This window comes from Cynocephalus volans, chromosome 8 (assembly GCF_027409185.1).
Source record: "Cynocephalus volans isolate mCynVol1 chromosome 8, mCynVol1.pri, whole genome shotgun sequence".
NCBI classification, from domain to species: domain Eukaryota; kingdom Metazoa; phylum Chordata; class Mammalia; order Dermoptera; family Cynocephalidae; genus Cynocephalus; species Cynocephalus volans.
This window is the reverse complement of record NC_084467.1, coordinates 18,176,174-18,201,519: the sequence shown is the minus strand read 5'-3', so window position 1 is coordinate 18,201,519 and position 25,346 is coordinate 18,176,174. Positions and strand designations below refer to the sequence as shown.

At 36.2% G+C, this 25,346-nt stretch overlaps 1 protein-coding gene across 3 annotated transcripts in view; it reads left to right on the top strand.

Moving 5' to 3' along the window:
- LUZP1 (leucine zipper protein 1) overlaps positions 1-25,346 on the top strand; it is a 74,234-nt gene that overhangs the window by 9,505 nt on the left and 39,383 nt on the right. Inside the window, exon 1 of one of the 3 annotated variants that reach the window (XM_063106411.1) lies at positions 9,398-9,448. The exons of the other annotated variants lie outside the window; for them this stretch is intronic. The gene's annotated coding sequence lies outside the window, so the exon portion shown is untranslated. Of the gene's footprint in view, positions 1-9,397; positions 9,449-25,346 lie in introns of those variants that run through there. 3 annotated transcript variants of the gene reach the window in all.

Below are 25,346 nucleotides of genomic sequence, written 5' to 3'. Positions count from 1 at the left end.
ACGCCAAAAAAAAAAAAAAAATTCTTGAAAATTATTTTAAGTTAAATATTAAGTCCGATTATAGTTTTGGTGATATTAATATTGTTAGCCATTGACTTTTGCTTATTCCAGGTACAGATCTCAAGTTATTATAGCATTTGTTATAATAGCATCAGGCACTATTCTAAGTTAATTCAACAAATATTGATTGAGTGCCTGACAAATTTAAGGCACATAATCACATTTAATCCTCACCACACCCATGGAGTAGGTATACGGTTTTTTATTTTAGCTACATTTTACAGATGAGGAACTGAGGCACAGAGAAGCTAAGTATCTTGTCCAGTGTCACAAAGCTGTTGAAGGTCAGAATTGGGATTTTTTAAGAATGCCAGTTGCTGGGCCGGCCCGTGGCTCACTCGGGAGAGTGCGGTGCTGAGAACACCAAGGCCCCGGGTTCGGATCCCATATACGGATGGCCGGTTCGCTCACTGGCTGAGCATGGTGCTCACAACACCAAGTCAAGGGTTAAGATCCCTTTATCGGTCATCTTTAAAAAAAAAAAAAAAAAAAGAATGCCAGTTGCTGAAATCTTGGCATGAATTAATTTTAAAGTCTCTGGCAAATAGTCTACAGTCAAGGTGATTAGAACAAGATATAAACATAAACTGAGATTAATTCCTCTCTTCCCCTAACCCTTCTCTTAAAAATAAAAATCCAAAGAATAGCAAACAGCGTTGAAAGTACTTTTGAAGAATCCCAGTTTACCTAAACCAGTCTGAACCAAATGTGAATTTTCAAGAATAGATATAAATCACCATATGAAATACTGTGCCTTCAGAGGCATTCTGGAAGCAAATGTTATGGAAGTGTGATAGTTTAAATGTTCAAATTAGACAATTTTAGTTGTTTTCCATGACTTTTTGCTGCCTTTACACAGATCAGGTATATTACAGATTTCCAACTTTGTTACTGTGTAGTTTTATGGTCAACTCAGAGGGGTATCTATGAGGTATTGACTGCTTTTTAGAAACAAACAACGTAACTTTCCAAAATGGGAAGTTAAATATTTATTTTAATGAGATTTCCAAACTGAAATATTTGGTACACTTCTTTTGAATTTGTCTTTAGAACATATTTCACAGTCTTAATCCTGATAAATCTTTATTTTTGGGGTGTTTATGTTTAACTTTTGGAGATAGACAAATCTGGTGAATGAAGGGAGTGATCAGCATTGTTTTTGGTCACAAATGACATGTAATTCCAAAAGGTAGAGATTAGGATTTTTTGTGTCAGGCTTATTTTTGACAATCTTACAATTAGAGATTCAAAGCGTTTTGAGCCTCAGCTGCATGGTTGGAAGAGGGTCTTGCTTCTCATGATGACTCCCTTGAATAACAGCACTCGTTTTCGACTTCTGTAAATAAAAATCATTTCTTGAATATGATTGTGATGGAATTCTCTTTATGAAAGCATTAGCTTGTATTAATATTAATGTCATTTTATTTATAATCTTTAAAAAGTTAGTCTTTTTTTTTTTTTATCTAAAGAAACATTTTTAGTCTATTGACAGGCAAATCTGTATAAGAACAGATTTGAACTTAATTATAACTAAAGGGTGAAATGTATTTTCCTGACCCATTTACTGAGGCTTTATTTACATAAGCTTTCTGCAGAGGCTGAATTGTTCAGATAGAAAAAAATCACCTTTGTCTGTCAGCATTTTCGTTTCTAAACATAAAGAAATTCTCTAGTTTTATCCAGTTTCAAGTTCATTGAAAAAGTTAAATGCTGAGCAAGATCAATGAAGTTGACTTTTGGCATTTTATTTTTATTTTATCTTAAATTTTTATTTTATTTTTCTAAAAAGATGACTGGTAAGGGGATCTTAACCCTTGACTTGGTGTTGTCAGCACCACGCTCTCCCAAGTGAGCAAACCGACCATCCCTGTATAGGGAACCCGAACCTGTGGCCTTGGTGTTTTCAGCACTACACTCTCCCACGTGAGCCACAGGCTGGCCCTGGCTTTTGGCTTTTTAAACCCTAGAACAGCTTTATCACAAATGTACTGTCTTCCTAATTATTGGGGGGTATTTTTCTGATTTAGGTCATTTTAGTGATTTGTATTTAATACCAGTGAATGAGCAGCTTATTTAAGTTTTATAGTTCAAATTTTTCTAAGGATTCTTAGTCATTGAGGACTAATAATAAAACCTAGTATTTATTGACTTCTTTGTGCCAACTATTGTACTTAAATGCTTTTTATGTCTTTATTTAATCTCCCTCCAACAACCCTTTGGGGTATATACTATCCTTATCCCCATTTTATAGATGAAAAAACTGAGTCCTTAAGATGTGAGATCAGTTTGCCCAAGATCATTGCCAAGGTAGGATTTGACCACTAGCTTACTCATGAACTTTTATTGTTCAAACCAGAACATGGGATAATTTTATGAACTGTGTGCATTAAGATCATGACTCTCTGAGTAAATGAAGTCAACATTGTCTTCTTGTTGTTCTTAAAGATTCATTAAATGTCCTTAAAATGGAAGAATTGCAGAAGTGTAATGAAACTGGTTAAATATAGAAGATACCTATGGAGATACTTAAAAGTGTAAGTAGGCTGTTTGTGTGACGAAGTAATGGTCTCTGGTAGGTTTAACCAGGAATACCAGTATTTATGCTTTCTGCCACAGCTGTATTGAAATGCAATATGAGATATTCTTAATATAATTTGATAAAATTAGATGTTTTCCAACATATGCTAAAATTTTTTTCTGTAAGAACTTGAGGACTGATGATTGAGTTTTGTTTTGAGACTAGTCCTAAGGCAATTTGAAAGAGACTGCCAGGATTTTAAAAATGGAAAAATAGATGAGAGGATAGTAAGACAATTGGAACAGGGAGAAATAAATAAGGAAATAATAAGGTAACTGAAGGGTAAAATTTCAGGTCATAAAGAGAGGTAAGTGGAGTGGGATTAGAGCAGAGATATTCATGGTAGGTGACTGTTCATTAAGTGGGCACAACCCAGAAGGATGCAGACAATCCGTTCAGGGAAGAGAAGTGAAGAGGAGACAAGGCACTGGTTTCAGTTACATATTTGGTCAGTTTCACATCAAATTTAAAAGCCAGGAATATTTTAATTGTATTTAGTTTACAGTAATTGTTTTGTATTCAACCCAGGGCTAATTAATGTGGAGAAAACAAAGACCAAACAAAAAGTGCTATATATAGCCCTTGTTCTTAAGAAATTAAAAATTCCGATTGGGGACACAGTACCTAGTCTTTGAAACAGTTTCATAACAATATCAGACAGTATATAAATGCCTAAATGAGGGATGTAGACTAGTGGTTCCTGGGCATGGATTTCATAAAGAAGTTACATTTCAAGAGCTTTTGATTTTCCAGTAAGGACATGAAAATGAAAAACAACCCTCCCTCTTGTCTAATTACCATTTTATAAAAGATGGAACATTTTAAAACAGATAAGAGAAAGGATATCATCTCAGGTTAAAGGAGTTTTTCATATTGAATGATTTAGCCTTATGAAAAATTTGCTTTGGTGAAAATGCCATTGACTAGAATGACTGCTCTAGGAGGTCTGTTAAGCTACTAATTTATGTTGAAATGACAGGTTGTAGTTTACTGAGATTAGGCTGGGCTGAAGTGAGTGGTCTGTGAGGGCTTCATGTAAGTAGTTAGGCTAGAGTTTTACAATGATGGTTGGATAAGGTTTGAAAGGAAGGAAGGGGATGGTTTTCTAGGTCCAGGCAAAGCAAGGGCAAAGATATTGAGATTGGAATAAACTTGTATTATTGACTAGAGCTGAGAATTCTTGGCTGATCTAGTAACAGAGTTTAGGTTATGGACTAGAAGGAGATAACATTAGTGACGTAATGCTAAGATTATGAATAGCCTTAACAGTCATATTGAGGAATTCGGACTCAATCTTGCTAACTTTTGGGAACGACTGAAGATTTATAAATTGTACAGTGACTTGATGAACTTGGAATTACAATCATGTACCACGTAAGGACGTTTTGGTCAATGAGGGACCATATGTACAACAATGATCCCATAAGATCATAATGGCTATACCATATAGAAGCTATAACTCTCTAGGTGCATGTAGGTTACTCTGTGATGTTTGCGTGATGACAAAATTGCTTAACAATGCCTTTCTCAGAGCATATCTCTGTGTTAAATGACACATAATTGTATAGATTGATTAATCAGGAGGTGTTATGTAGATTATTTGAAAGGAGTCCAGTTAAGGATTTATTAAGAAATTCAGTTGTGAACACTATCAGGATATGAATTTAGAGAGTGAATTTGGATGAAAAAGAAAAAGGAATATATTGGAGAGGTTTTGAAGAAGGAAGAGATGGGAGGGCTTGATACAGAGAAAGAAGGAAAGTAAGTAAAGATAAATGTAAGACTATGAGATTGGTAAAACTGAGAGAAACATTTTTATTAATTAACTGAAGTTGTGAAAGGAGGCAAGACATAGCCTCTATCTTTTACCCTCAAATTCTTTGCGAACTACATTACTCTACATCCATGTACAACTCCATTTATTTGAGAGATATTGAGATTCTCTAATATTTCCCTGGAATTGAGCTGGAAGTTTCATTTATTTTAGAAGTACTTATTTGGGAAAAAGTACAGTACATTTTAAACCACTAAACATTGTATAAGTTGCTAGTTATGGAAATTGTACCCTAATAAATACCATCATTGTTAGTTGGATTAACTGTCAGGTGCAGAGGAATTTTTGGAATGCATTTTTTTTTTTTTTTTTTTTTTTAGGATTTTGTTGTTGTTGAACAGAATTTGTCCTATGTGTATTAACAGCAGTTTAGCAATAAACTATGGTTCAACTTGGATGGTTTAGTTTATAATAATATTAGTTAAAATAGAATTTCATTTCTGTCATTGTAGCATGTTATAGTAGAATATATTATCTACCATTTCTTTAGCATCAGTTGTGTGATATGTACTTAATATGTGTTAACACTTTGGTGGGAGCTAAAAATAAATAAATAAATTCACACACACACACACACACACACACACACACACACACACACAAAGAACGGAGGGGGGGGAAGACATAATAACTACAGTTCCTTGAAGTTGATACGACAAGCAAACAAAGGACATTGTTGAGTGGGAGGGAGGAGAGGGAGGAGGGAGGGAGGTTTTGGTAAGGGGCCACAATAATCAACCACATTGTATATCGACAAAATAAAATTTACAAAAAAAAAATGTGTTAACACTTTAATCTTTACGTCTATTATTCCTACTTTACAGATGAGGAAACTGAGGCTCGTAGAGGTTGAAGAAATGTTCCTGAGGGGACTGATAAAGTAGGTCAGTTGAGATAATTGATTAGACAGTAATTCAAATCAGTGAAGCACTACCTAAATATTAAGTGCTGTTATCTACCCTTTTCCATCCATCCTATCTGTGTGTGCAAGGGTGCTTAAAAGACTTAAGTATGATCTGTAGCCCTAGTTCTAGTCATATGACATTCATTTCTCTTTTGGATAATGTTCCTCCTATCCTTTTGTGGGACTCTCAACAAATCCTTATTAAAAACAAATGTCCAATTCAAAAAACAAACAGACACAAACAAACTGTTGACACAATTCAGCAGTTGCTAGTCTTGGCAAATGAAATTAAAGGATGTTTCAGGGTCCAGCTTCTGGGAAAGTGAGTTTTGAAGATCATTCCACTTGAAAATATAGGGCTGGTTAGTGCTAAAGATTCATTGCCTATGGTACCCAGCACTTTTTTTTTGTATCTTCTGTTCTCTTACTTCCCTCCATTCTCTGCAACCATATGGTTCTTTAGCTTATCCTTATTCATCTTTGCCCTTGATAATTACTTCAGTTCTTTCTACTGCTATTGCCTCAATATTATAAAGCTCGGCCCCACTCCTTTTCTCCTCATTCTTGATGTCTCTTTAGCAGCTGTTTCTACTGGGTCTGGTAGAACCTATGCACAAATGTGAGCAAAGTCCTAGGTTCTTAATCTTTTCTTCCAACATTTCTTAGTAACCCATAAATGAAAACAAGGCCTTTTCTGTAATGAATACTATTATTCCTATTTTTGCTAGTTGAATACTCCCTGGCCAAGGAGGGGAGCAATTAACATACTTCTAGTCTTTCACTGTCTCTCTAGACCATCGTTTCGGCATTGTGGTATATAGCTTCTAAATTTTTGAAGTCTTTAGTGTTTGCTCTCTCCCCATTTTCATTGCTCTGATGATTTTCAGGATCCACATGGATCACTTTTCTTCTCCACGACATTCCCTAGTATTTACGTTGTCTAGTACCTCACTCTTATCAGTTATCTTTCTGTCTTGCATCTTCAGCTTCACTATTGATTCCTTCCTTTCAGACTACAAACACAGAGGTCTCTTCTATCCTAAAACAAATAAAATCCTTCTGCCTTTCCGTCTCTTTGAATTATTGTCATCCTTTTTCTTTTTACTCTGAAACATTTTAAAAAGGACATTCTGTATGCAGCTTTTTCTTTCCCACTCAGTCTTTAACACCTTTTCTGCCTTGTTTCTGTCCCCAACACTTTACTGCAAATGCACTTTCAAAAGATCCAATGTCCATGTATTCAGGCATTTTTATAGCCTTTGTCTTCCTTAATCTCTTTGCAGTGTTTAGGCTGTTGATCATCTTCCTCCTTAAACCTCTAGGAGTTAAAAATGTATGTGTTTGGCCTCATGTAGCCTGGTAAGGCCATTTTGTCTGGCACTTGGATGGTTGTTGTTGGACTCGGATGTTCATCTCGTGGCCTGTCCTGACTAGTAGAGAAGGGGTGGAGCATGTTGGCACTGTGCATCTTACAGTGCTCTGTACTCTGTGGACTTTTAAGTAAATAATTGATTTGTCTTGCCAATCTTCCTGTTCTTTCTCTTCCTCTCTCCCTGATCCTGCTGTGGCTTGTGTGTAAAATGAATTGCCCACTTCTGGTCTTGACTCTGGTTAAACACTATAATATACAAAAACAGTCTTATGTCTTTTTCAGAGCAGACTTTTGGAATGAGTGATATGGATTAAGTCCTTTGGTAAACTCCTGTTAGGTTTGAAATGCTCCAAAAATTTGGGAAAATTGAATGAATATCATTTAGTGGCTTTAATGAGAAAATTTTCTTCTCTTTTATTTTAGTATGGTTTTCATGGAAAACTATTTTTGAAAAAAAGGATTACATTTTATCACAGAAAAATTATTATACTGAGAATCTCAGTATAATAGAATTACCAGGCTCCACTTATTTTTGGAAGTATTTGCTATAATAATACTGTACCATGATAGTTCCCTGGAGTTATTAGGATTTTGACCTGAATTTGCTAGGAGAGTTTCAGAAAGTTTCAGAGATAGCTGGGAAGGAGTAGCATGAGCAAATGTGGGTTAGGTTAATACAAATTTAGTAGAGCAAATTTTTGAGATGACTTGATTTTTTGGGAAGGAAACAGTACTGAGTAATGCCACTTTTCGTTGTTGTTTTGTTGTGCTACATTAAATGTTCTTTGAAGACTTGCTCTCTGAAATTTTTTTATCCTTAGAGATTTGTATCATTCTCTGTCCTCAGATGTTTATTACCTTCCCAGACAAGAAATGGAATTATTCAGCTCAGTGAGATGATAAAGAGGTTTGGATTCAGTCTGGAGGTTCTTGTTGACTCTTTATCTACCTGTATGAACATGAGCAAGTCACTTTACCTGTTGGGCTTGAGGTTTGTCAAATGAGAAAGTAGAGTAATTTCTTTCTTTTTTTTTTTTTTTCTAAAAGATGACCGGTAAGGGGATCTCAACCCTTGGCTTGGTGTTGTCAGCACCACGCTCCGCCAGTGAGCGAACTGGCCATCCCCATATAGGGATCCGAACCCGTGGCCTTGGTGTTATCAGCACTGCACTCTACCTAGCGAGCCATGGGCCGGCCCTGAAAGTAGAGTAATTTCTAAGAAGATACTACCACTTTAATTTGAGGCATTTTGGTAAAAAGCCATACACAGTGACTCTCAAAGTCAGTTTACTAAAGTTAATTAGAAATGTGAGTTTGTATTAAGAGATATTAGTTTGTAGTAATTTCATTACATATAAGAAATACAATGTTTCTATAAGTTTAGAATGGTAGTGCAGACGCTCACATCAGCAGCAGTGTTAAATAGATTATAAATTTACTGGAAAATATTACCAAATTATGGAGACACAGAGACGTGAAATCCAATACATATGTTCATTTCAAGATTGCATGATAGCTTTGAGACAGAACTTTTTGGATGTTTGTTTACGGGTAAAATGGCAAAGGAGTGAAATAATAATATTAAAAGTAGTAGCTAATGATGTTTGCTTAACACTTAATTTTAACTATGTGCCAGACATTATTCTGAGATGAGTTTTGAATGCATTTAGTTCTTAAATTCTCAGTGGTAGGTATTATCCTTATTTTACATATGAGGACACCAAGATCCAGTTAAGTAACTTGCCTATACTGCTGTTAAGTGACATTGTGTGACTAGGTCTGTGTGACTCTGGGACCTCTGTTCTACATAAATTTACCTGTGACATGTTAATCTCAGAATGCGTAAAGATGATGGTATATGGTGGTGGGAACAAAGTAAAATTCAAATATTTGTTGAATGGTTATAGTGTTTGCTTTCTTAAACCATGTGCTGTAATATTCTAACATAATTTTCTTTACACATTGCAAGTATATTAATTCAGTAACATATACTCAAATTTATTGACCAAGATGGCCTGGGTTTGAATTCTAGCTCTACTGTACAATATTTGTGTAAACTTGGAGGAAAAAACTCTGTTTCTCTGGGCATCAATTTATTCATCTGAAAAATGGGGTTAATGGTATCTCCTCAAGGGTTGTTGCGAGGAGTAAACAAGCTAGTTCATGTAAAGGGCTTAAAATGACATGAAGTAAACACAATACATGTTATCTATTATTATTATATTATGCTTTTAAGTTTTTCAAGTACTTTAACATTTCTTTCAAATAACATTCCTGTCAGAGAGAGAGGGTCTAGAATTGGATATTATTTAGTCCCATTTTACAAATGAGAAATCCATGAAGAAACTTGTCAAAGGACACCAGAACAAAACTAAAAAAAAAAAAAAATTTAAAAGATTTACATAACCCCAATCTGAAAGAGAAAAAAAAAAAAAAAAGGTTTGGGATGAATGTTGTGATAGTCTCCTCTCTTGTATAAGCAGGACTAACCTGTGGTGTTTGCAATGAGAGGGACAATCATATCCAGCTTCTCCTTTCTTCTAATCTTTGATTCTCTTCTGTTAGAGACGGTTAGGGAGGATGTTGCTGCGTCACTTCTGTGTCCTAGTCTAGCCATCTAGCAAGCTGAGAAACATTTGAAGGATATGGGATTGGCTGGGAATTGAGAAAACAGCATACCTTTTCTACGTGGAAAAAAAGGTAAAATGAGAATATGGGCAATGTGAGCTACCAGTGTGATCTATGTACTGCTGTCATGTGAATTGTTTCATGGATTTAACTCTTGAACTCCTACTGAATCCCACTCTTTTGTCCTCTGTCAGTTTCCTATAGTTGTTTTGAGGCATTTTTAGGATCTAAATGCTTCTAGGGTTTTTGTTTGTTTGTTTTTTAATCAGCCTTATGCTGCTTGATATTTCTCAGCTGTCAGCACCTGATTTTGCTGCAGTATGTACTGCGTGATCTCTGCATTGCTGCAACCACATCTTGGTCAAACTTACCTTTTCCATCTCTGTGATGTAAAGATTTATTTGCATCTCTCCTTCAAGCTAGTTTAACTGTAGGATTGGAGGCTCTTCTTTATCCCTTGTAACAACCTGAAAAGACAAGAGTTCTTGAGACGTCACCTTGTGTTGGGATTTCTCATGGCTAGCATTTCTCTAGCTGTAGCTTTCTCTTATGTCTAATACACAGAAACAGTGTGTTCAGCAAATTTATATTGCACCTGTCCATGCAAGGGACTACTATCATACCAGTCACTGGAAATGCAGAGAATATAAGAATCAAAGCATGTTGGATTAGACTGAAAATGATATATTGAAGATGAAGCAATATGTGTTATGGAAGAGAGCTTTACGGTTAGGCAGACCTGGATTTAATTCTCAGTTCTGCCTTTTAATACCAGTGTACCCTGAGCAAATTGCTTAACCTCCCTTGAACCTCAGTTTTCTCATCTGTAAAATCAAAGTGCTAATAATACCTAGTTTTTAAGGTTGTTTGTAGGACTAAATGAGATGATGAATTTATAACACCTAACAAAATGCATGGATATAGTACTCTGAACTATTACTAACCTTTCTGAGGTTGATTTCCATGTTGAAATTGGGATATTAGTATTTATCTCAGGTTTGTTGTAAAAATTAAATGAGAATAGATAGATAGCCTGACACATAGGTTTTATCCAGCATAAAAATTCTAGGGAGATTTTTATGGTGAAGAATATGTGCAAAAAACAACTGAAGTAAGCTGGCCGGTTTGTTCAGTGGGTAAAGTGTGGTGTTGATAACACCAAGATCAAGGGTTCAGATCCCTGCACCGGCCAGCTGCCAACAAAACAAAACAAAACAAAAAACAGCTGAAGCAACTGAAATAACTGCGGCAGTATTTTCTTCGAAGAAACAAATTGAAATGCTACCCGAGTCATACCATCACCAGCCACTAGTCAGTGCTACTTCAGCAATCTATTTGAGTTATTCTAGCTGTGCTGAACTAAATATGTGCATTTCTAACTGTATTTCTGTAGTTTATCTCAAAGTCCAGTCCCTTCTTTTTTATACATAGTTAGATTCTACTCATTCTCAAAAATCAGCTCAAATTTCACCATGAAGCTTTTCTCACATCACCCCAGAGTAATGATTTGTCCCACTTCTAAAAGCAGTTATGACACTTAGCATAGCATCAGTTCATGGACTGATATATATAGCATCTTTGCTACATTATCTACCTGGAGAGAATGTTTGTTCATTCTTTTTTTCTTTTTCTTCACAGATTCACTCACTGAACATTCTTTAAAATCTAGTTTAAGCTTAAATTTTCTCTTCTATGAAATCTTTCCTGATCCATGATAAATTAACTCCTTCTGTACTTTGTACATCTGTTGTTGCACTTAATACATTGTGTTGTAATTACCTTTGTCTATTTATAATGACTATGAGTATCATAAGAGCAGGGTATTTATCTCTGTAATCCCACTTTATAGCACATGCCTTGCTCTGTAGATACTGAACTAAGACTTTGATGCTTTCACCTTGTATTGGTATTTTCTTTTTTCAACCCGAGATGGCATGAGTGGGGAAGTATGCTTTGGTGTCTGTGTGTTTTTTAAAAAAATATGCATATGTTGGGGCCGACCCCGTGGCTCTCTCGGGAGAGTGCGGTGCTGGGAGCACAGCGGCGGCGCTGGGAGCGCCGAGGCCACGGGTTCGGATCCTATATAGGGATGGTTGGTGTGCTCACTGGCTGAGTGCGGTGTGGGCGACACCAAGCCAAGGGCTACGGATCCTCTTACCGGTCACAAACAAACAAACAAACAAAACAAAACAAAACAAAAAAACCCACATATGTAAATTGATATAATTCATACGCCATAAGATTCACCATTTTAAAGTATACAGTTCAGTGGTTTAAAAAATATATTCACAGGATTTTGCAACCATCACCACTAATTTCAGAACAGTTTTGTCACCCCCCAAAGAAACCCCACACCCATTATTAATCACTCTTCATTCTTCTCTACCTCCAGCCCCTGGCAGCCATAATCTACTTTCTGTCTATGGATTTGCCTATTCTGGACAGTTCGTATACATGGAATCATGCAACACGTAGACATTTGTGTCTGACTTCTTTCACTTACCATAGTATTTTCAAGGTTCATCCACATTGTAGCATGTATCAGTATTTCACTTATTTTAAGTGCTGAATAATATCCCATTGTATGATAATACCACATTTTTTTATCTGTTCATTGGTTGATGGACATTTGGGTTTATTTCCACTTTTTGGCTATTATAGGGTGCTTCCTGTATAGTATTTTTACATAGACATAAATTTTCATGTCTTCTGGGTATATACCTAGAGTGGAATTGCTGGGTCATATGGTAACCCTTTTTGAGAGTCTGCCAAAGTTTTTCCACAGTGTCTGCACCACTTTACAATCCCAACAGCAGTGTATGAGGGTTCCAATTTCTCCAAATTCTCACAACACTTGTTATGGTCTGTCTTTTTTATTATAACCATAATAGTGGTTGTGAAGTGGTATCTCATTGTAGCTTTGATTTGCATTTTCCTAATAACTGTTGATGTTAACATCTTTTCATGTGCTTATTGGACATTTATATATCTTCTTTGGAGAATGCTTATGCAAAATCCTTTGCCCATTTTTTAATTGGGTATTTGTCTTCTCATTACTGAGTTGTAAGAGCTCTCTATACATTTTGGATACCAGTCTCTTATCAGGTATAGGATTTGCAGATATTTTCCCTATGGGTTTTTGGATTTATTTGCCTAGAATTCATTGCCCATGCCATACTTATATATGATACAGTGGTACTGGAGGTCCTGAAAGAGCACATGTTGACTGTTATGGTATATGGCCATACTACAGATAGCACTGAAGTTGTTATGCAGTTCTAGAAGCCTTTGGTTACAAGAAAGGAAGTGAGCATTTGACTGGGAGCTGGGGAAATTTGGGTTTTAGTCCTAGCATTAGCACAGCCAGACAATATGACCTTGGGCATATTATATGTTTTCTCATCTGTAAAGTGAATGATTTGGACTAGATAATCTTTAAGATCACAATACTAAAGTTGTTTGAGTTGATAAGGCCCTTGGGGTCACATACATTATAGATTAGATTATACACCATCTCACTTGTTCTTATCACAGAACCCTCATGCATGCTATTGCCTTTGCTGGAAAACATTGCTTTTGTTTTCTTCTCTTTTATCGAGGACTCTAGTCATTTGGATAAGTCTGCATTTTAATTGAATAATTTTAGCCAAAAGAGGCCTTTATATATCTTTGAATTCAGTATTTTCTATCACAGATGAATTAGAGGCTCAAAAAAGTTAGGTTCGCTGATTTACCAACCTATTTGCTGGTGTCTACTATGTTTCTGGCTCAGGTTGTCTAAACTAGGTAGTGGCAGAATTGAGATGAGAACCGAGGTCTCCTGGACTTTCAGTTCACTACTATTTCCGGTATTCCACTTTGCCGTGGGTTACTAAGAATCTGGTTAAGGAGCCGTATCAAGAATTTTCCACTGTCTTAACAAAGGTTTACAATTATTTGCTTCCAAATTCTTATCCCTAATTAATTTGTAGCATCAAGTAGAAGCAACATATATTTGTTACATATTTTAGGTATAAATTGATGCATTGTTTTAATTTTAAATCATCTTCTCTTCCTTCAAGGACCTGTTTGTAGCCTTGAAGAGTTATATGTGGTTCTAAGGTCTTGCACTGGCTACCTATGCTATATGTACAGCGAACTCGAGTTCAGCATGAGTGGTGTTACACCGTCCCAACCCACAGTCTCTCTGATCGCTTTAACTTCTGATGAAAATAATTTATTCTGACACTGGCCTATTTCTAACCACCTGTTTCTATTACTGTGGTTTTTCCAAGTCTTCAGTGGAATATGCAGCTACATTGGAATACAAATACAAGGGGTCTTCAAAAAGTTCATGGAAAGATTTATATCTTTTAATTCTCTTTTTCCACAAACTTTTTGAGGTACCCTTGTATCACTCTTGAAAATATCAAGTCTTTACCCAACCCTACCCCATAAATAGGTACTAGTATAGGTCGATGAAATGATTTGAATAGCAGTGTATTCGAATGGGAGCATATTCCGAGGGGTTTACAGTTCTTTATATGCAATTCCAAAAACCAAAAAAGCATTTAAAAATGAAAAACAGAATTCAGTTTGTGGCAAAACCTGACCTGAATTAATATAAGGCTATTTATACCCTTTATCTCACTTAGTATGATTATTCATATATATAACTGTAGAAATATTAATGTGTTTGCTGCTGAGTGCTGCCCCAGTCCCTATTATGTTACCTTTCTGAAATCTGAAAAATTCTAATTTCCAAATGTTTAGTCCCAAACAAAGGATTGTGGATCTGTATTTGTTTTGTTCCTTGTTACGGAGATTCTTCTTGAAACAAAGCCCAGGGGATTGAGTTCTTTTTTTTTTTTTTTTTTTTTTTTCCTTCTTCAGCACTATACCACTGATAAGGATTGAGTTTTTTTTTTTATTGTGTTTATAAAGCCTAACTAATTTCCACTACTGTTTTTTGTTTTTTAAAAGAACATTGCTGTGCCATGTATTTATTAATATTGGGGAAAGTATTTTCTCTTGCTCCTTAAAAGTAGTTGAGAGTTTTTTATGATTTCCTTTTTTCCCCTTCAATTATTTATTTTCAGAATTTCTAAACTTAAATAGTTGAATAGTATTATCATCACCCATATACTTTTCACCACATCAGTGGTTCTCAAAGGGTTGTCCATAGATACGAGACCCTTTAAGGGAGTCTGCAAGGTCAAAACTGTTTTCATAATGCAAAGACGTTATTTGCCTTTTTCACTGGTGACATTTGTACTAATGGTGCAAAAACAATCAATGGTGGATAAAGCTGCTGGTGCTTTATTTATTTATTTTTTTAAAAAGATGACCAGTAAGGAGATCTTAACCCTTGACTTGGTGTTGTCAGCACCACGCTCACCCAGTGAGCTAACTGGCCATCCCTATATGGGATCCGAACCCGTGGCCTTGGTGTTATCAGCACCACACTCTCTTGAGTGAGCCACGGGCCGGCCCCTGGTGCTTTAGAATGAATCAAGGCAGTGGTATCAAATTATATTTATTAGTAATTGTGCTTATGACATAGTTGTAGTAAAACAAAAATGCCTGTTTCACTTACAAATGTCCTTGGTGGAGCAGTAAAAGTTATTCATTTTATTATATCTTGACCTTTGAGTACACATCTTTTTAATATTTTGTGTGATATGAAGTTTGCATGAAGCACTTCTTCATATCAAGGAACAAGGAAAAACACTAGTGTAATTGAATTGGAAGCTAAACCAACCTCTTTTTTCGTGAAACATCACTTTTACTTGAAAGAATGAGTGGCAGAAAAACAGGTTATTTACACTTGGGGATATTTCCCCAACATTTTCTTGAAAATGAATGAGATGAAGCTTGCCACTTCAAGGAAAACAACTGATGGTATTAATGACCAATGGTAAAATTTGAGCCTTCAAGCAAAAATTAGAATTGTGGGTAACTTTTATTAGCCACTGTGAGTTTGGTAGCTTCCCAGTACTTAGACTTTTTTGATTGGATTCATGGTGATATTAACAAGTGATTTTTTTGATATGGTACAATGAAATGTGTCAACATTTTAAAAATCTGCATATTTATCAATTCAGTGAACGAGTATTTTTAAATGAGCAATGCATGCTTTTACAAAATCATGCTTGGGTAAAAGATCCATTCAAAATATAAAATAGAACAGTGGATTTTATGTAACAGAATATAAAAAGTTCATTTATATGGCTTCAGAGTCCACACTGCAGCTAACTTAAGAAACTACCTACCACTTGTCAAGTTATGATATAGTATCAAAGGAGAATATCTCTAATCATCTTAAAATTATTAAAATACTCCTTTTCCAAACATATAATGTATAAAGTTGGATTTTCTTCATATCTTTCTTTCTTTTTTTAAAAAGATGACTGGTAAGGTGATCTTAACCCTTGGCTTGGTGTTGTCAGCACCACGCTCAGCCAGTGAGTGAACCGGCCATCCCTATATAGGATCCGAACCCATGGCCTTAGTGCTATCAGCACCGCACTCTCCTGAGTGAGCCATGGGCCGGCCCTCTTCATATGTTTCAAACAAAGCACCCTATTACAATGATTGAATACAGAAGCACATTTGAGAATGTAGCAACAGACCACGAGATTTGCAAAAATGTAAGACCAATGTCACTCTTTACATTTTTTGTTTTGGAAAATAGTTATTTTTCATAAAGATATTTATGTTAATATACAATAAGCTTTTATTATTTAAAAATCAATACATGTTTTAAAATTGTCTCAGTTTTAATTTCTTATATAGATAGATATAGCCCTCATGAACAAAAGCCCTCTGAGGTCTTCAGTGGTTTTTAAGAGTGTAAAGGAGTCCTGAGATTAAAAAGTTTGGGCACCATTGGCTCAGATTCACAGTTGTTAATGTTTTCTTACATTTGCTTTATCTATTTGTCTAATTTTTTTTTTTTTTCCTGAAACATTTGAAAGCAAGTTAAATACATCATGACTTGTCACTTCTAAATACTTCTGGCATTCAAACATTGGTACATTATCTAATATTGGTTCACATTCAGATTTTCCAGTTCTGTAAATGTTCTTTATAGCTTCCCTCACGCTTCCCCTTTAGAATTCACTTTAAGGACCTCTTTTATATTTCATCATCATGTCTCTTTTAATCTAGAGTAGAGGTCAGCAAACTTTTTCTGTAAAGAACCAGATAGTAAATATTTTTGGCCTTGTGGGCCACGCTGTCTGTTGTGAGGGAAAAGCAGCCATAAACAATACATAAATGAACAGGCATGGTTATGCTCCAATAAAACTTTAGTTTACAGATCACTTTAACTTTTTGTGTTTGTATCTTTCATAACATTTTCCTTTTGAAGAATCCGTGCCACTTAGAGTGTCCCATAAGTTGAACTAGTCTGATTGTTTTCTCATACTTAGGTTTAGTTTAAACATTTTTGGAAGAAATATTACATAGATGATGCTGTACATTTCCCCTTGTCTCATATTGGGATGCACATAATGTCAGTCTGTCCCATTATTGTTGATGATAAGTTTGATTTCTCCATTGTAAATGTACCTAATTCTCTTTTGTAAGTAATCTGTGGGGTGACTTTGAGACAGTGTGAATGTCCTATTTTCTAACTAAATAGTTTTAGCATCCATGGATAATCTTTGCCTGAATCAATTATTATTTCATTGGTGGTTGTGATTATAGTTCTTAATATTTGCTTAAGTAACAACAACAATATTAACCAAAAATTGTATTTGCAAAATGCTCTTGAGCTTAGAAAACACTGTTTAAATATATTGTCTCTGCTCTTCTGTGGTTTAGTTTCCCATCATATAAAATGTAGCTTGTTTCCCTGGGAGGGTGAGGCTGAAAAAGAGAGAGAGAGAGAGCGAGAGAGAGAGAGAGAGAGCGAGCGAGCGAGAGAGAGAGAGAGAGAGAGAGAGAGAGAGTGAGTGAGTGTGTGTGTGTGTGTGTGTGTGTGTGTGTGTGTTGTGCTGAACAGCTTCTTTCTAGAAGCAGAGTTTCTTTCTCTTCTGAGTCCAAGCCTGCTTAAGAAGAAGGGATCTGGCCTAAGCTGGACTGCAAGTTGTCTTTGCCTTGGGTAGTTTTTCCTGTTTCTTACCTTTTTTGTCAATATTTTTTATGTTTTTCTGGGTCCTGAAGTATACTCTGGACCAATTGTGGTCCAATTATATGTTAAAGCTTGTATTGAAAACCAACCAAATACTTACAGTTAGAAAAATGTACATTAATAACCTTCTTAAGAGAAACATTTTTCAGTACAAACTTATTATGAAAATTTTCAGTCATACAGAAAAATTGATAGAGTAGTCTAATAGATACTCATACCTTTCACCTGGATTTAATAAACATTAACTATTTGCCTTATTGTACTTATGTAGCTATTAATACCTGTATCTCTATGTGTGTCAAAATCTTAATTATTTGATAAGTTGCAGAGGTGTAACTTCTTAGAATAAGGACAGTCCACTACATAACCTCCATACCATTATCACATCTAAAAAAATTGGTTATCAGTTCATATTCAAATGTGTCCAGATTTCTCAAGAATGTCTTTTATAGTTTTTTTTTTTTTTAAAGAAATGTTCTCTTGAAGAACAATAATAGATGAGAGATTGACACATAATCTCTGTGTGGTCTCATGATATGAAATATAACTACTACGTTTATATGGTGCCCTCCAGGTAGCTGTAATTAGTTGCATTTCATTGGTCAATAAAATGAGATCACCAAACTGGGAGAAGGGGATGTCAGGGCTTCTTTAGCTTATGATCAAGTACTGGAACTTTCAGCATATCAATGATAGCATGACAAATTGAAAAAGTAAGAAATTAGAGCGACACCTAGCCCAGTGCCTTGTTTATAGTAGGCACGTAATGAATATTTTTTGACTTAAAGATGTAACTAGAGGGATGTTCCAGGAAAGGAAAGACTGTTTCTGTTTTCCTTAGTTGAATGTTTATTTGGTGATTCCAGTGCATTTAGTCTGTTAGATCCTGTGGAAGATAAAAAAGTAGTAGAAAACAGTGTTTATGCTCTTGAGGAGAACTACAATATCAGCTGAGAGGAAGCAAATTCCTTCTATTTTTGGTTAATATTAATTGACCTTCTGCATGCTGAGTAGTATTCTAGGCACTAGGATACATTAGTGAACAAGACTGACAAAATCCTTGCCTTCATGTAGTTTACATACTAGTTGGGAGAGCAAGTAGTAAACGTATCAACAGCATAATTTTGGAGAGAGAGAAAAAACAATTTAACACAGTAGGGATTATTGGGAGGAGAGTCATGTAGCTTTAGCAAGGATTAAATGTCACTGAGGAAGTGACATTTGAACTAACGAATGACGAATGACGAGAAGGTAGCAGCCATGGGAAGACCTGTGGGGAAGGCAGAGGAAGCTACAAGTAGAAAGATCCTAAGGTGGAAATGAGCTGGCCTGTGTGAAGACTCAGGAGGGTGGTGTGTATGGAACAGAGAGTGAGAGGGATCAGAGAGAAAGACAGAAAAATATGACAGGAGATATGAAGAATTTGAAATGATTTATTTGAAGTATGAGGGGAAGGCAATAACCAGATTCTGTAGGATTTTTTAAGTGATGGGAAATCATTGAGTAATACAAACTGTTCTCCATTAAAATAACTGAAAAATTCAGGCCATGGATAAGGGATTGATTTTAAGAAACTATTAACTTGGTAGATCCTGAGGATACTCCTCTGTCTTTCCCTATTTTGCTTTTTTCTTTAAATAGGTCTTTATTGAATAACGTTATATTCGTAATATTTTACTGGTGGGAATACAATGGGATGACAGTTGGAATAATATGACATAAACACGCAAATGTCTATGAGTATGCTATATAAGAGAACAATACATCTAATGTAGTGGTATATACTTATATGCTAAATGGCGGTAGATGCTGAACAAGTGAGCAGTGAGTGTGGAATGGTTCCACTGAAAGGAGATAGCATTGAATTGTTTCTTTTTTCTTTCTTTTTTTTTTGGCAGCTAGCTGGTACTGGGATCCGAATCCCTGGCCTTGGTTTTGTCAGCACCATGCTCTCCCGATTGAGCTAACCGGCCAGCCCTGAATTGTTTCTTGAATAGATTTAATGAGTAGAGAAGGGTATTCCAGACAGACGAAATGTCTGGGCAAAGGTATAACATGAAGGAATTTGTCGTTGTGAAATCATGAGTAGATCAGTCTGCCCATGGAAGGAAAAAGATAATGGCTAGCATGTCAGAGCCTTGAGTGACAGACTAAGGAATTTAGACTTTAATCTGTAGTTGTTGTAGGCACTCCTCATAAATCTTATTTGTGTTAGTCACTTATATTCTAAATCTGTTTATTCAACTAATATTATCGCCTATACATGCACTTGTATTCTTTGAAACTCTAACTGCCTTGATCCCTTGCAGATGTAAAATTGAATTGTGATTCTGGCACATAGTTTATATATAGATATAATAGATATGATGCAGAAAATAAATGAGCAGTCTTTTAGGAAAAATCTTTTAGATGATCTTATTTCTTTAGGAAAGTTTGACGGGATGGAGTTTGTATCACTAGTAGGAGTATAATAGTTGGAAGCTTTTGTTGTCGAGAGATGGATTGGAGGAAATGTTGAATTACAAAGCTATGCTGATGTTAAAATATGTTGCAAGATTCTGAAGCTCATTATTACCTTTATGATCCAGGTTTTGATAGGGCAGTAGTCATTCATGTTTGAGGGTTGAAAATAAGAGAATGATGAGACTAATGATGAGATTTTCTTATCTTGATCATTATTTAAAGAACAACCACACCTTATACGCACAATAAACAATCTCTTTCACCTACCCAGATCCCACTGGCTTTAAAAAGATTTTATCATTCCATATCAATCTCAGCAATGTCACTGATAAATTCACTTTATGGTATTAATTAGGACTGATGCTATAGTCTTTTAAGATTGTTGAAAGTCTTTTGTATACTCTGTTTACTTTCTCTTTAGCTTATAGAGGACTAAGCCCAATATATAGGCCATATCAGTGTTAATTGGCTCCCTCTAAGAAGCAGATTTTATAGATGGGAGAAATCATCTGGACTGTTTTTTAATCACTTAGTTTTATAGATCTGACAACTAATGTTTCGAATGGATAAATGCCTTAGCATGAAAGGAGGGAGTTATTATCTGGATATAGAGGAGCCCAGTACAATCCCCTGCTCCCACCCCCAGTACATTGTGGTGAGGCCATAATTATAACTCTTCTAAAAACAAAAAATATATTGACATATATATCCTAGTTCTCTGCTATCAAGAGACTTAATAATGCAGTTGGAGAGATAACACTTAGACATAAAAATATTAATAATGAGTAAGCCATATCTAATAGAAGTTTAAGATGTTCATTTCTTAATGCTCCAGATATAGTGGGATTTTTAATAACTCTGGCCTTATAGGTTAAGAATCTTATATCAGGCTTTTATTCTGTCATCAAGGTTCAATTCACACCAAAAATTATTTTTGTACAACACTTTACAATTTATGAAATATTTTTACAGGCATCACATTTGAACTTTAGTGCACCATTGTTAGATGGGGAGGCATCTACATTTATCTCCATTTAGCTAAAATTTAGGATTAATAACTTAAACTCAGATTTTACTTCACATTCACCTCTTAGTGCGCTAACCAGCACTGTCATTTATTATTTCACTTGTTTTATAAACAGGTTCATTTTCAGTAATGAATTATGTTATGATGACTTCCATTTTGGAATAAACCCAGTATTTTTTTAAAATTGAAAAAGCTGTATTTTCCATTACTTTTTATTATTCAAAGGGAGTTGAATGAACTTGATTTTTTGTTTTTAAAACTAAAATTGGAACTGAAGATTTGATCCAGATCAAAATAGATCCTTGAATTTGAATTTAAATACCCTACTTAACTCTCATGGGTTCAGCAAACATTTATCAAATGTCTTCTGTGCACAGGAGGGTGGGAGGTGGGGGTAGCCTTAGGAATTAAAGTGTTATAGTGAAAAAAGCAAGAATTTAAAGTCAGGTAGACCTGAATTTAGTTCCCAGCCTTGCTAATTATTTATTAGTTGCAAATTGCTAAACCTCTCAGAGCTTCAATTTCCTAATCTCTAAAATGAGGATAATAATACCTATCTTATAGAATTGTTTTGAGGAGTAGGTGATGTACATAACGCAGTTAGTATAGTATGTGCTTTATATGTCATTACTGCCCATAGGCGAGTAAATAGACAGATGTGTGGCGAGAGGTAGTTGAGTCTTGACACGAAGTGTTTGGCTGACCTATTGTAGAATAGAGTGAAGTGATTTTAGCTGCCAATATACTGTGTTGTGTTTTTGTCTAAACTTGCAGCTCTCACGCTGGCATTTGCCAACATTGCATTTTGCTTCTCATGTTAGAAGCCAAGTCATTCATTCCTATGGAGTTTAAGTCATTTGGAAGCATCTGTAGGCTAGACCTTTAAACCTCTGTTGCAGTTCATTCGGGGGAAGAATCATTGCACATTACAATAGAGTAGCAGGGTGCCTCTCTGGGTTGGTACCTATATTCAGTTTCCCGAATGATGTAGCCATCAAAACCAAGAAGAATGGCCACCCAGAATGAAAAGTTAAGCTGACAGTGAGTGTGGCTGGTAAATGGAGAATGTTGAAAGACTAAGAACGTATTTCTGAAATGGTGCCTTATTCATTTATAAACATTTATTGAGCACCTGTTATATGCCAGGCACTATTCTAGGTGCTAGGAATAGAGCAGTAGTGGTAGGGAGGCCCCTTTTCTAATAGAGCTTACATTCTAGTAAGGAAGAATGTAAATAAATACAAAATAAAATGAATCTCAGGAAATGCTAAGAATCATGAAGAAAAATAAAACAGGACAAGGCGAGTATCAAGGTAGAGAAGGGGGTCCTTATTTATTTATTTATTTTTAGTAGGCAAAGTAACTGAAATGAGGTGCTTATTTCTAAATAGGATCTTATGTAGATAGGATGATGCCGAAGACTTCTCTGAGAGGTAACAAACAAACAGAGTCCCGAATGAAGCCAGTGAGTGACGCTGAAAGAAAAGGAGCCCAAACAGTGTGTTTTAGTCATTGTTTAGAAGGATCCTTTGTATGAGGAGTAGAGGTAGCAGAAGAATAAATATGAGTGAAGTGACATCCCAGCCACATCCCTGGGAAGAAGCAGCTTCTAAAAGGAGAGTGCTGAAGTGGCCATAGATTGAAGTACTTTAGAAAAAAGCTTGCTCACACTCAACATTTTTTTGTTTGTTTTCTGTTAATTGAAAATTGTAATTAATTTACCTGTGATTAAGCGTTTTTATTTTTTTCATAGATCTTTAAATCTCTAACATGCAAAACACTTAATGAAAGAGAAAAACAAATAGAGAATGAGTATACTGAGAAACATATAATATATTTAGTCGTAAACAATAAATATTCCATTTGATTTCAAGGGAGAGGATAGAAACAATAAGCAATTTAAACCCTCTGTCAATGGTCAAACAAGATCCTTAAAGACATCACTGTCAACATTCGAGTGGGCACACTATTGAAGAAGGTGCGCACTGTTTCCCCCATCTTTAATTTTAATGGTACCACTGATATTGTCAGGTTGTGGGAAGACTACTAGCTAGGAAGCCTGTCTGATAGGATCCATTTCCAGGCCTGTGGCCAAGCTGAAGACTTTTGCATCTTCCCTTTTTGGTGCTGTCATGGCTCCTGTCGAGGTTAGGCCTTTTAGAACTTGAGAGGGCCTTAGAATGAGTGAAAGTGAATACCTTCAATGGAGTCATTCAATTGAGTCATCTTTTAACAATGTACCCTCCACCCTCAAAGTATGTTATCTTTCTTTTTAAGGGTTCTCATAATCTTTCCATCCTAGTAGTTAGTTGTTTTTGACTTTATCTGTTCAGTGATTGGGAGGCCCCATTAAGGTATGAGTGGTAATTTATATTGTGCTTCTTAGTAAAAAATTATGTCATATTTAAGAGAAAAGCTGTTGAAATTAAAGCATATGGAGGAACAGTAACTGGCCCTGAGTTACACCACAAAGCAGCAGAGAAGGAGAGTTAACAAAGAGCTGGTTTCTTTGCTTGATACCATATATTTACTTTCTTTTGCCTTCCCTTTCCTTAGCCATTTGACTCCCATAAATTTATCTTGTGAAGAGATAACGTAGCGTAAGATGCCCAAGATGGGAGTCTGGGCATCTGAGTCCTAGGGCCAACTTTGTTCCAAGCCTCCATTTCTTTTTGGGGGGCCTTATTTTCCCCATCTTTAAGGTGAAAGGCTGGACTAGATGATTGTACAATAGAACATCAGAACTTATTCCTCCTATCTAATTGTAATTTTGTACCCGTTGGCCAGCCTCTCTGATAAGGGGCTAATATCCCCAATAGATTAAAGCTCTGATTTCAGAATGATTTCTTTTCCCCTCCCCGTGCTGGAAGCATGAGGTTTTTTTTTTTTCCTCCCGTCTTCACTGTGAGAACTTGGTACAGCATCTGGAGGAAAAGCTCACAATCGCAGTTTAGGTTTTCCTACCCTGGTACTAGTTCCCATGGAAGTTTCTGCTCCGATAATTTGTGAAATTCTCTGTAATCCACCTGGCTGTCTCTCCAGCATTGTGGGCAGTGGTGTGCCCTGTGTCTTCAATTCTCTGATGGATCTAGGAAGAGTTGTTTATTTTCAGTTTGGATCTGTAGGAAGTACATTAATGAGTATTCCAACTCACTATTCTAGAACAGCACATGTCTTATTGGGTGTATAAGGTGGCACAACATTGTGGCGTTTTCCTGATGCTATTGAAAAGAACAAGGAAGTTCAAAGTCCATAGTCAGTTTTCGCCTTTGGAAAAGAAGTGCTGGCTTACCTCAGGGCCTGAGATCATGGAGAGCTACTGAGGACAGGGTTTTCTAGCTTCCTCATAATTCCCACTTCCTAGTGGTATGATTTGAGCCCCTCTCCACTCTGTATGACTGGAAGAATCTGTAATTAGGCTTGAGTTGGTTGGCTTAAATTATCAGAGTTTCTCCTGAAAATGTCAACCCGAGGACAGCCTAGTGATTCTTGTAAGGTGCTCAGAGCCATTTATTTGGACATGAGTCTGTCTCCAGAGCAAGCTGATGGCCATGTTCTAAGGTGATAAAGTACAGTCTGGCTCCATACTGGACACCATTTGTCTTTATGATGTATTCTTCCAGGTGGGTAGGGCTCCTGCCATTCCTGCCTAAATGAAAAGCATTTAGCTGACTTTCTGATCATGCCCTGTCTTGTCCTTCATTTATTCTTTGCTTTTCATTATTCTTTGTTGCAGCCCAGCCCATCTTCCAGTTATGGCTCTACACAAGGCAGGAGCCATGAAGTTCTGTACATGTTTGCTTATTAGAAAAGAAACTTTAAAAGCATGAGTTAGGAAAGAAGTTTAAGTCTCTTGCCTATGTTCACAAGGTTAGGATGAGGAGTGGGGAAGATGGGGGGAGTTTGGAGACTTGGAATCCAGTAAGACACTCTAGACTACATGAAGGATTTGAGGAAATGGAACTGGATTGCTGACAGGGCAGAAAGATTGAGGAATGCTCCCGTTTTGATAAATAGGTTATTTTTAGTTTACAGAAAAAGAGTAGTTTCATCAGCATACTGGAATCTTGCAGTTGTGTTTGTAACCTGAACTAATCGGCTTAGGCTGTGCCAGAAAAGTGTCAGGTGGCATGCTCATTTCCTCCTAACTTTCAGTACTGCCTGGCTTAACTCCTGCAATTCTATCTGGGCTTCAGGGCAGTGGTGATAGAGAGTAATCGGGGAAGGGAGCGAGTTGCTGCTGGTTGAGATGCTGCTGGTCTGAGGAGAGAGAACCTGTCTGTTAGGCCCCTGCCTAATGCATTCACTTGGGCTGCAGATGTAATGTGGTGCTTAAATCTGGAGTGTTCAACTTGTGGCACCCC